Below are 13,897 nucleotides of genomic sequence, written 5' to 3'. Positions count from 1 at the left end.
AAACCTGAAACTTACCCTCAGTTTCTCTTATTAAATAAGAATACTTTATTTTTCTATAACCTAATGAATTATCTATTTTTGTTTCACAAGTTTTTTAAAAAATTTTTTTATTGATTTCAGAGAGGAAGGGAGAAGGAGAGAGAAATAGAAACATCAATGATGAGAGAGAATAATTGATCAATTACCTCCTGCATGCCCCACACTGGAGATCGAGCCTGCAACCCAGGATATGCCCTGACAGGTAATCAAAGAGGAGTGACCTCCTGGTTCATAGTTCAACGCTGAACCCCTGTGCTATGCCAGCCAGGCTGTTTCATAAGTTGAATTATGCCCCCCGCCCCCCAAAGATATGTTGATGTCCTAACTCCAAGAACCTCAGAACGTGACCTTATTTGGAAATAGGGTCTTTGTAGATGTAGTCAAGTTAAGATGAGGTCATTAGGATGGGCCCTATTCCATAAGACTAGGGTATTTGTTAAAACGGAAAATTTGGGCACAAACATGGGTATGCACAGAGGCACAACAAAGTGAAGAGACACAGGAAAATGCCATGTGAAAACAGAATTGAAAGGTTGAATCTATAAGTTAAGGAACATCAAAGATTTTCCGCAAACCAAAAGCTAAGAAGCAAGAAAGGATTCCACTATAAGTGTCAGAGAGAACAGCCCACCAAGCCCTTGATTTTGGACTTCTAGCTTTCAGAACTGTGACACAGCCTTGTTAAAGCAGCGGTAGGAAACTAATTCAGTAGTCAAGTTAAGACATCTGTCAACTAAAGGATGTTTTTGTGTACCTTTCTTAGCAAAGACACCATCTCCATACATTGTTTTACTTCTGGAAAGGAGCCCAAACACAATATCCAACTCTCCCTCTGCCTTGTTGACATTCCAACCCCCACTCCCAGAGTTGCAGTACAAGCAGTTACCAGGATCACAAGACAAACAAAAGCAGGTTACCTAAGATAGACCTGAAATTATCTTGAAAGGACAAACATTTAATTCTCCAGACGTCCTTGAGGGCCACTTTTTGTAATGTATCAAATGGATAATAAAATAATTTTGAAGAGGAAACACAAAGAAATAATTCAAAGAAGTAATTTTTATAGTTTCAACAGTAAATAAGATAGAAATGATTAAAAGGTATTTTAACCTTATCTACGTTTTCGTTTTTCACAGAGATAATATATTCATGTTTTATTGTATAATTAAAAAGTGATTTAAAAAGAATGAATAGAACCTTCAGCTTTATTGATAATTATAATTTTTCACATTTAGATAAAGACTAACCCAAGAGACCATTCTATGAGCACATTAGTCACATAAAGTTATCTGTTAATTGAAGAGGAGAGAATACAAAATGTTCTCCAGGGTTCCCAGCCATCAGTACTTATTTCAGAGAATATCAAACTATGTGAACTATCTTTCTACCAACCAAGTACATCAATACTGAGTTATAGAATCATCTCCTCATTTGAGAGGTAGGTGGGCTCCATCTATTCTCACCACCAACCTCCACGTTGCTCTTTCTCCATGTTGGGCCTGAAATAACATTCAGAGATGCATAAACAAATGACAGTAGAAAGAACTGTTTCCCCTGATGTAAAAAGAGGATTGTGCTTAGAAGAGGATTGTGCTTAGAAGAGGGCTTCCTGATATGTTTCCCTGGAACTCCAGCTGCCCACACTCCCCACCATGGGACAAATAAGGGACCGGGGCTTCTTGTCCCATCAGAAAAGAGTGGTGGCCAGGCTCCCAACAGGTCACCTCCTCAGCCCCTATACTTCTCTCTGGATCCTGAACGATGCCATAAGGTTGATTTGGGGAGAACCCCTGGCATCTGTCACTGCAGGCCTAGGAGCTGCAGAGTGGGAATAAGAAGAGTGATTATATGCTTACAATTTATTAAAAATAGCATGTCTGCTTCTCTCTCTCTCTCTCTCTCTCTCTCTCTCTCTCTCTCTCTCTCTCCTCTTTGCCTCTTTCACGAACTTCGTTATGACTGTAGAATAAAGAAAGACTGAGGCTCTTTATTACAAACCAAGGAAGGTAAAAAGGGTAAGAGAATCAGAACCAGGACTGAATCCAATCCTTTATCAACTAGATCAGGACAGGCAAGGGGGAAGACTACAAAATTTAACAATGGTAGAACACCTGGAGAAGCAAGACACATAAAGAGAGAGCACAAATCTATTGAACACGGTTCAAGAAAGTTGCTAGCACCTAGTAGGGGCTAAGAGTCCTAGCAGATGGGCAGAACCGGGGTTGGGTAATCTTCAGGCAGGAGTCATTGCCCAAGTGTTTATCCACAGGAAGTTAGAGTTCCAGCTGCCAAAATTGGGTTCAGGGACACAACTCCAGGCTGTGGAAAAGGAGAGCTGCATTCCAGGAAAGAAAGAATGATAAAGATATGGGGCCAGGAAACAGATAAGAAGCTCACAGCTGAGAAATGAGACTTAAGGTACAGGAAGAGTTGCAGATATAGGAGCAACACAAGTAAGTAATCATCGCTGGGGCACTTGGTCCTGAATGTGCATCTAATCATCAGCAGAGAGTCTGGGAGCAGTCAGTAATAAGACTCTCATTTTGCTGTCAGAACGTGGCTCAGTGGTTGAGCATCAACCTATGAACCAGGAGATCAGGGTTTGATTCCCGGTCAGAGCACATGCACAGGTTGCAAGCTCAATCCCCAGTGGGGGGCATGCAGGAGGCAGCTGATCAATGATTCTCTCTCATCATTAATATTTCTATCTCTCTCTCCCTCTCCTTTCCTCTCTAAAATCAATGAAAAATTATTAAAAAAAAAAACAAAACAAAAATAAAAACCTCTCATGTCACTGGGCTCCGAAGTGCTGTACCTCACCAGATTTGAGATGGAGAGACTGCAGTGGTTAAGAGTACCTCACCCATGAGTGGCTCAAAACAGAAATTGGGACAAGATGGAGCTTGTAGAAAAATGCACTAATTGAGACTTAGAGCAATAGAAAATAGGCAATGTCATGTCTGGGGATTGATTGATAGTACATTTAGAAGGTACCTCCTGAGTATAATATTTTTAAAAATATATATTTTATTGATTTTTTACAGAGAAGAAGGGAGAGGGATAGAGAGTTAGAAACAACGATGAGAGAGAAACATTCATCAGCTACCTCCTGCACACCTCCCACTGGGGATGTGCCTGCAACCAAGGTACATGCCCTTGACCGGAATTGAACCTGGGACCTTTCAGTCCACTGGCCGACGCTCTGTCCACTCAGCCAAACCGGTTAGGGTGAGTATGATATTTTTAATAATGAAAAATGTTTTAATTATCAGTTAAAGTTTCTCATATTATGACATTGATAAAACTTCTCTCTAGTATCAAATGTCTAGTGCCCTATAAAGTGTAATGGTGGGGTCCTGCCACATCCGTTCCTCCAGTTTTGAGTATTTATTTATAGCATACTACCAGCCAAGTTCTTCATTTCACTGTCTTATGGTACTCCTTAGAAAACTCTGATGCTTGCAGTATATTTCACCTTTTATTTATTTATTTTTAATTTATCTTTATTATTGAAAGTATTACATATGTCCCTTTTTCCCCCCCCCATTAACCCCACCACCACTCCTGCCTTCTCCCCAGGCCTTCACTGCACTATTGTCTGTGTCCATGGGTTATGTGTATATGCATACTAGCGACCCGGTGCATGGATTCATGCACATTGAAAGGAAATTAGTTAGAAGGTGGCCGGCGGGGTGGGACTAGGCGAGATGGGCTGGACACACCCTGGAGCCAACCTCTCGTGGTCCCTCCCTGGTGTCTGCTGAGTGAATGGGGTCCCTCTGGCAGGTGGGGTCCCTTGGCCTGGACTGTGGGGATTGAGCTGAAACCAGCTCTCCGACATTCCCTGAAGGGTCCCAGAGTGCGAGATGGCACTCTGCAAAATTGCTGTCGTACAGGGTGTGGAATGAAAACACAAGTGTGCAGTAAACCAGATTTGGGGCTGGCAGTGCCCCAGCAGCAACATAACCCACAGCTGAAGGTAGAATTGCGCAGCCCTGCAAGGAATTGGTCTCCCTCCTCTCTGGTTTCGGGGTGCATCACCCGAGAACCGCTGCTGCCAAGTTACTGTAGCTCAGCAGCTAGCTCCTACATTGAACATCTGCCCCCTGGTGGTCAGTGCACATCATAGCGACCAGTTGGATGGTCAGACACTTAGCATATTAGCTTTTATATATATAGACTAGAGGCCCGGTGCATGAAAATTCATTCACTCGGGGGGTCCCTCAGCTCAGCCTGTGCCCTCTCACAGTCTAGGAGCCCTCAGGGGATGTCCTACTGACAACTTAAGACTGCTCCATGGGGAGCGGGCCTGAGCCACAGTCTGGCTTTCCTCTGTGGGAAGTGACCAGGCAAGCCAATCAGGGAGCGGAGCTGCCCCCATCACCCCACTGCCACCAGCCTCCCTCTGCGGAAGGTGACCGGGCAGCGATCAGGGGATGGCACTGGTTGGCACAGCCCTGCCCTCCCCAATCGTGCCGCAGTTGGTCGCTGCCGCCTCCCCCCCACCATCATTGTTTCCTCCTTCTGCCCGTTGGCACATGCCTTGGATGGCCTGGCGCTGCCTGCTCGCCGGCCCCACCAACCCCACCCCTTGCCAACTGGTCATTCTGCCATTTGGTCGATTTGCATATTACACTTTTATTATATAGGGTAAGTTCTTTGGTTAATCTCTTCCAGGTCCCCCACCCCCTTCCCTCTGAAATTCATCAGTTTGCTGCATGCCTCTGGATTATTTTGTTCAATAGATTCCACATAGAAGTGAGATCATGTGATACTGTCTTTCTCTGAATGGCTTACTGGTATTTCGTTTAGCATAATACTCTCCAGGTCCCTCCATGCTGTCTCAAAGGGTAAGAGATCCCTCTTTTTTACTGCTGCATAGGATCCCATTGTATAAATGTATTACGGCTTTTTTATCCACTCATCTACTGATGGGCACTTGGACTGTTTCCAGATCTTAGCTATTGTAAATAACATTTCAATGAACACAGGGATGTATATATTCTTTCTGATTGGTGTTTCAGGATTCTTAGGATATATTCTTAGAAATGGGATCACCGGGTCATATGGTAGTTCCATTTTTAATTTTTTTAGGAAACTACATACGTTTCCATAGTGGCTAAAAAAAAAAAAAGAGAATCTATATTTTGCCTTTTATTTGAGCCTTCTACAGGAGTATCCAAATGATTGTCTCCTATATCAACAATTGCATCACCATTCAAGACTTAGCCTCCAAATTACTCTGAAAGTTGGAACTCTTTAAACAAGGATAGCCTTTTCTGTTGCAATTATTTTAAAAAGATTTTGGCCTAATAAAATCTTGGTTAAAATTAAAATCTGGATATCACCTGCTTTGCTTGAATTATTTCCATACCCAACAAAATTTCATTAGTCAATAATTTGTTTTCCAATTACCCATATAACGCTGTAGGACAAAAATGACAGACTTACTCATGAAAAACTTTGTATCTCTGTAGTGTTGGAAACCATATTCATCCATGACTGCCTCTCTTCTTCCCAGCCATATCCAGTTAGTTAGTCCCCAAGAAAGCTTTTTCATTTCTCCTTCTTTCTCTTAACACTCACAGTGCCTAACTCCAGCTCTCACCATTACTCACCTCAACTTGTCACTCCTGACTAGTTTCCCTTCTTACAATTATTTACTTATGTATGTATTTATTTTTAATTTAAATTCTTTATGGCAGGAGAGGGGGTTAAGAGATCAACCAAAGGACTTGTATGCATGCATATAAGCATAACCCATGGACACAGTCAGTAGGGGGGTGAGGGCATATGCTGGGGCCGGGGAGTGGTCAATGGAGGAAAAAAGAGACTTATGTAATACTTTAAAAACAGTTTCTTACAATTTTAATCCACACATATTCTATTTACTTTCCCAATTGCAACATTGACTTCCTGTCTTAAATATTCACTCACTTCTGATTGTCTATATAAGACCAAAATAACAATATTTTTGTTAATCCCCATCTGAAGATATTTTTCCATTGAGTTTTAGAGAGAGTACAAGAGAAGGGGAGAGAGGCAGAGAGAAAAACATCATCAAACCTGAGACCCTTCAGTCTGAGGGCCAACGCTCTAACCACTGAGAAAAACAGCCAGGGGCCCCCAAAGATACTTTTTAGTGTAGCCATAACCAACTTATTTTTTCTGGTGCTTTTTTGATGTGAGCTATTCTGGGCACATCAAAATACTGGCTGTTCCTTAAACTTTGTTTAAAGTAACTGACTTTGTTTAAATTAACTTCTCTCTCTGAGAACCCTTTATCATTCTTTTCTTCTTACTACAAACTCTTCAAGGTCCAGATCAAGTGGCACCTCCTCTGAGAAGCCTACTGTGTCCTATCTGTTTCCTTCTTCCTTCCTCATCTAAATCAAGTCACCCTTCATGTTTCCATAGCTCTTTGTACAGACCTCTTATAGCACCCATTAATCATATCACATCAGTTACATTTCAAACTTCCTTTTCCTCCACTACACCAGCTTCTGAAGATTATGAAACATGCCTCATTTATATTTGAAGATTTAATATTTAAAAGGGTCTTAGCACCTGCTCAGCACTCAATTTGTATTAATTAGATGAATAAAATAAACTAACTCACATAAAACTTAATGTCATGATGGCATTGGCCCTTTAACTTTTTCTCATTCATATTTAAACAAATTGAGGAGGATTTTTACAAACACGGAGATTAGGGCTTTTCATGATCTTCCATTGAGACAGCAATCTTAACAGCAATGTAGAAGTTCCCCCATATCATACCATACCATTCCATACCATACCATACCATACCATACCATACCATACCATACCTACATATGTACAATTACTCTGCAGAAGGTCAAAACAAAATCAAACAGATTATAACAGTCTTCACTAAAGAGTGCTAAACGTACACAGTATTTCTGGAATCTATATTCTATGTATATAAAAGCCTAAGTGACCGTTACAACTGGTTTACTGAACAACCCGTCAACCGAACAACTGGTCGCTATGGTGCACACCAACCACCAGGGGGCAGACGCTCAATGCTGGAACTTCCCCCTGGTGGTCAGTGCACTCCCACAGTCAACCTCCTGTGGCCGACCAACCTCCCGCAGCCCCTCCCCACAGCCAGCCAACCTCTAGAGGTCCCTACCCTCCCCCCATGGCCGGCTGGACCCAATCGGCCCCTATCAAGACTGGGCAAGATGGCCCTGATCAGCCCCAATTGCTGGCCAGGCTGAGGAACGCCACCCATATACAAATTCGTGCACCGGGCCTCTAGTCATTTATATTCTTCAGTGCTTTGTGTTAATTTTTCATGTTGTTCCCTTTTAAGTAACCTTGAATTGGTATGTCCATGGTAATCAAAACTAAGAAAGTCTAAGAAAATGTTACCGATTCTCTCCTGAATTTCAAGAAGCACTTCTCTATGATGTTAAATGCCTAAATTACTAGATGTTCTCCGTTTAAAAGTCTCTTTTTCAGGGGATTTTCTAAAAAACACACAAATTGCACAGTAGACATTTTATATTTATGGTAGATAATCTATTAGCTGCAATCACTTATAGGCTTCAGCTTCTTATTTGTCCTCAAAAATTCTCTTAGGTTTTCAATAGTTTTAGTCAAGTTATCCTTCCCTCCCTCCCTCCCTCCCTCCCTCCCTCCCTTCCTTCCTTACTTCCTCCCTCCCTTCCTTTCCTTTCTTCTTTCCTTCCTTTTTGTAGTACAAACAAAGATATAGCAAGCATAATTTAAACAAACTCTCTTAAAAGTCAGGCAGGGCTCTGACTTTGGAGGCATCCGTGTAAAGGAGGGGAGATCTCAGGCCATATCACCCCCTCTCCTGGACTTGCTAGCTCAGGTCAGCCTGCACAGTGGGGCTGGAACCTCTGCTCCCTACCTCTGTGGTGGGAAAGGTAGTGCCAGAGAGCAGCACTCCATATACACAGGAGTGCAGACAAGGCAGGGAGCACTGACATTTCCCCAGTGCACCAATTACCATGTAATATGCTGCAACTTGACACTGAAAGCAAAGGAAAGTGATCAAAGACTTTATTAACTTGATGTACAAAGATCATTCTCTTTAATAATACAAGCACAGTATTAAAAAAAGAGGGGACAAGGTGGAAGGAGAGTGGAGTGCTCTTGTCATGATGAGTCAGTATATTATCAATTTTTCTCCAATGTTCTTCATATTAAATATCAATTCTTCATTATGTGTTTTAATATAGTCAGATGACATATATTGTTTGAAAAAAAATCATTTTTCTTCATCTGACTTTCACATGGAGTACAAGAGACACTGCAGACTCCCAGGATCCTTTGGTTTGTTGCTGATCTACCTAGCACAGATGTCTTTTCTAAGGCCAAAATATATATTTTTAAAAATCCCCCAAATTTAGTTTGAATATTTGAGAAGATCCTAGAAACAAAACCAATCTCAAGCCTGGGATATTTTCAAGAGATTTTTTTAGAATGTTATTTCTGAACAACTCTAAATTCAGTAGACACTAGAAATTTAATTAACTGAAAAACAAAACAAACACACAAACAACAAAAAACCCACCTACCTGTACATTAAAGGAAGGAAAGGAAGAAACTCATTTATTATGTATTTCACTGTTATGACCTTCTGAGATATTTACTGTGTGGCCCTAAAAGATCTCTGCACATTCTGTGAGAAAAGGCAAGAGTATTAAATTCCAGCCCCTTACGATTAGAACTAGGTCCTACTTAATATCTTTTTCAAAAGTTGTGCATGGAGATCTTTTCTGCATTTGCCAAAAACTTTAAATCAATTCACCCAGCCATGGGGAAATATATGCTATTTGTTGATAGTACTTTTCACAGCTGAGATGATACAAGACAAGGCAGGAGAAAGGGTAAATGTGCAAGCAAGCAGTAAAGGACTTTCCATCCGAAGACACGCAGTAAAACAATGAGGACATTAGGTTAGCTGGATGGATGCTTCGCAAATGGTGAGCTAAGTACTAAGAGCAAGGGGGAGATTCTTGATTTTGGAAGGCCTCACAAACAAACACCTGAGCATAGAAAAACTGAGGCACTCATTCCTTTTCCCAGGGGTACAGAGGGAAAATGGTCTGTTTAGGAAAGGTTTATATGCAGTCACAGTGAAAGTATTGAAACTGGTTACCAAAGAAAAAATGTTCACAACAAAACTGGACTGTTGGGTGTGATATTTACACTTGATATTAATGAATGCAAAGTAAATGCCAAGCAGTATTGATTACATATATTAGCTCAATCCGCTTACATTAAACATTGGAGATAAACATTATTATCTCCATTTTACAGAGGAGGACATGGAAGCACAGAGAGGTTAGTGACTCTCCCAAGGCCATGTCTCTAGTAGTGAGCACAGAATTAAAACCCAGGCAGCCTGCACCTGGTCCCACATTCTACACTCAGGACTGCACTTCCACGGAATATGTCAGATACTTAGCTAGAATGACTGTGAGTCTGAACCTTAAGGCAAACTTTAAGTATCTATAGACATCAGGCTCCTTCTTTTTTAAGAAGAAAAAAAATGAAGTCAAGCCCAGCCAGCATGGCTCAGTGGTTGAGTGTCGACCTATGAAATAGGTCAGTGGTCTACAAACTGTGTCTCAGCAAACCATGGCTTGCGAGCCACATGTGGCTCTTTGGTCCCTTGAGTGTGGCTTTTCCACAAAATACCGACTTCTGCGCATGGGCCACGAAGTTTCAATCTCACTGTACGTGCGCGTCCCCAAGTGGTATTTTGTGGAAGAGCCACACTCAAGGGGCCAAAGAGCCGCATGTGGTTTGCAAGCCGCGGTTTGCCAACCACGGAAATAGGTGGTCACGATTCAATTCCCAGTCAGGGCACATGCCTGGGTTGCAGACTTGATCCTCTCTGTGGGGCATGCAGGAGGCAGCCAATCAATGATTTTCTCTCATCACTGAGGTCTCTATCATTCTCTCCCTCTCTCCCTCTTCTTTCTCTGAAATATATATATATATATGAAGTTAACCTATATATATATATAAATGAAGTCAATTTATATTTGAAAATTGGTAGTAGGGGTAACTTTCCAAATTTTCTACAATGGAAGATACATTTAATTTTACAGACAGAGAAACAATATTTTTTCTTATCCCAAATACTAAGAGTGCTGAATAATATTTTTGGTGTCTTTTGTACTTGAAGTAGCATATGGATCACATAATTTCAATACAGGTTCAATTAAAATTCTGAGCAAGAGGCCTTTATAGGTTGGAGAAATTAAAACTTTACAAGACATAAAGATGAATCCTATATAATAAAAGGCTAATATGCAAATCGACCAAATGGCAGAATGACTGGTTGCTATGATGCGCACTGACCACCAGGGGGAAAACGCTCAATGCAGGACCACAGGGGGAGCGCTGCTCAGCCAGAAGCCAGATTCACAGCTGGCAAGTGTAGTGCTGGTGGCAGGAGCCTCTCTCGCCTCTGAGGCAGCACTAAAGATGTCCAGGAGCAGGCCTAAGCCATCAGTTGGACATCCCCCGAGGGCTCCCAGACTGTGAGAGGGCTCAGGCTGGGCTGAGGGCACCCCCCCCCCAAGTGCATGAATTTCATGCACCCGGCCTCTAGTATCCAAATAAATATATTCTAGTGTATATACATGGCATCAATTCCCTTAAAATTGCACCATTAAAGTAGATAATGTTTAAACATTTTGACACTAAAAATATGAGGCATTTTTCCCACACACATACCCAATTACCTTAAAAGAGTTTTAATCCCCCATCCTGATACACAAAAATCATTTACAAAAGAGATGAATAAAAAAAGAAGATCTTCTTTCTCCTAATCCATTATACCACCTATAAAGCATTAGTATCAAAAAGCATTTACAAGTGTCATTATTATCTGGAATGGTGTTTGGAGAAAAGTGCATAGAGAGCAACGAATGGCTGATTCCCATTTTTCTGAGGGGATGTAGACATCTGACAAGACAGGGAAGCGTGGAGGAAAACATGCATGGACCTTCCCACACACCCATGTGAATGGTTAGAAAACACAGACTTAAGGGAGAAACTCAGAATTCAATGACTCCTAGGGCCGTTTTCTTATTTTCTATTGCTTCTCCATAACTGTATTTTAGAAATGAAAGAGAAAGTTGATTTTTCATCAAGTTCTTTTCAATTTCCTTATGAAGGTGCCTCAAATCAAGTAAGACAAGGCACTCAGCTTGAACTCGGAACTTTTTTAGCCAAGCCCTCCATGGAGTTAGAAGGGAAAATTAGTATAGACAAGAAACTATTATGACTTTCAGGGTTGTGTACACAAAAGCATTATAAGGCCACATGCTATCTCAAGACTAACTCTAAGGAATAAACTCTTATAAGACTTAATATGTAGTTAGCTTTGCTCACATAGAAACAGACTTCACAAATCTCCTTTTAGTTCTATTGTATTCCATGATAATAACCACCTCCATCATAATAGTTACGGGACCATTGTGAGAAAAACTGAAAGAAGAAAACATGAAAATTCAACATTTTCCTAAAGATCAGTGGTCTTTCTTTTCTTAAGAGTTTCTCCATAGAACTTGTGGTTCCTTACTATGAATTGACTAAAGTATACATGTACTCTTTCTTGTACACGAAGGTGCAACTGAGCTCTTGGTGTAAGAGATACAAGACAGGCGCCCCCTTTGCCTCTGCACTTGACCCACATGAATAGATATGGATCCACCATGGTAATAGAGATCATGCAGGCCTGTCAAGAATTCCAGCTCTGACTATCTAAACACACTTTTGCCACAAAGAACCAGTGGAGAACACAATATATGAGACGGTGCTCTCCATTCTATAGGAAGTGTCTACGTGAACAGAAGAGAAGATGAATACAAACCCAGACCCTGAGGTCAGTTTAATATATCCTCTGTGATTACCACTGATAAAAGATGCAAGGTATTACAAAGCAGGGGCAGCATTCTTTAGGGGAACAAAGATAAGAGGAATGCAGTCCAACGCAAGTTCAAAATATCAACTCACGCCTGTCCTGATTCGTTTGAGTTTGCCTCCTCATTCCCTCAGCCCCTGGCCCTTTTTACAGCCCCTCCAACACAGTCACCTCTCTGAGAGAATGACAATGTTATTTCTGAACCACTGAGCAGAACCTAGTCTGGTTGCATTTCATGTTTTATTACATAATGTCAATTTATAGAATTATATTATACACTTTCCTCTGATGAGCCATCATTTGCTCATCTATTCTGATTATAGAGTAATCACATTTTCTGCTTCTATTCCAAATGAGTAGTGCTGGCTTTGTAATACAATATAGTGCTATGATGGTTTTGAAACCACATTCATTATTAATCAAGGATGGTCATGTGCCTGGATGACTCTATTGCCAAGGGGTGATTTTGCTTCCTTCATTGTTAGAACTATTTAGTTGAAGAATTTTTGGAAGATACAATTCCCTTCATTTTAAGAAAACGCATTTATTCTCCCTCATGAGCCACCATTTTATAAATAACCTTCCTTTATGGTTAAAAATTGATCTAAGATGGCTTATCTTCTTCCTCTGTACTGAATATTATGTGTAATTTATGCCTCTAAATGACTGAAAAATGGAAAAGAGCCTCATCTGTGGGCAGACTGATCAAGAGTTAGTGTAGCACATATACTACTGAAATGATCAAAGGGCAGACATGAAATGCTATCCATTAATATAATAGTCTTTCTGTGAGTTAAAGTAAAAAAATAAAAATCTTATCTAGTTAAGTAAATTATAGTCTCAAATGACTATAATTTTTGAATGACAGGCTGAATCCACATTGCAGGTACAGATGTGATTTCTGGCAACTGTCTTCTTCCAGGGAAGTTGCTGTGTGATGTTCTCTGCAAGAAAGTCTTTTGGTTAATAATTTATAGACCAATAATAATGAGGGAGCTGAACTCTTTAGGCATTCTAGAATCATATATTCTCCTTAAGAAAAAGAACCCTAAGAAGGTGTTCTGTTGTGAAGATATGAGTTAAAATAACTGAAAGTAACAAATGAGCAAACAAGAAAAACAAACAAACAAAAACTCATAGACACAGGCAATATGGTGGTTACTCTTACTTAGTAAAGAGTAAAGGGGGACAAATATATGGTGATGAGGGATGATTTGACTTTGGGTGGTGGGCACACAAGGCGATATACCGATGATGTATCATAGAAATCTATAGTTAACACCTATTTAATCTTATTAACTATGTCACACCAGTAAATTTAATAAGAAATAAATTAAAAATAAGAATAACATAAAATATTTGCATAATTCTGTTTAAGAAAAAAATAGAAACTAAATAAAACCAACTACTTTTTTTTTTTTTTAGAACGCAACAGGATTTTTTATTTTATTTTTTTTAATTTTTATTTTTTTATTGCTTAAAGTATTAAAAAGGGTATTACATATGTGTCCTTTTTCCCCCCCGCCCTAGACAGTCCCCTAGCCTCCCCTGCCCCCCAGTGTCTTATGTCCATTGGTTATGCTTATATGCATGCATACAAGTCCCTCAGTTGATCTCTTGCCCCCCTCCCTCCTGCCCTCCAACCCTCCCCGGCCTTCCCGCTGCAGTTTGACAATCTGTTTGAGGCAGCTCTGCCTCTGTATCTATTATTGTTCAAAAGTTTATAATGGTCTTTATTATCCAGAAATGAGTGAGATCATGTGGTATTTTTCCTTCATTGACTGGCTTATTTCACTTAGCATAATGCTCTCCAGTTCCATCCATGCCGTTGCGAATGGTAAGAGTTCCTTCTTTTTTACAGCAGCATAGTATTCCATCGTGTAGATGTACCACAGTTTTCTAATCCATTCATCTACTGAT

Source organism: Myotis nattereri (genome assembly GCF_964212035.1).
Source record: "Myotis nattereri genome assembly, chromosome: 3".
Lineage (NCBI taxonomy): Eukaryota > Metazoa > Chordata > Mammalia > Chiroptera > Vespertilionidae > Myotis > Myotis nattereri.
This window is presented reverse-complemented; position numbering follows the sequence as displayed.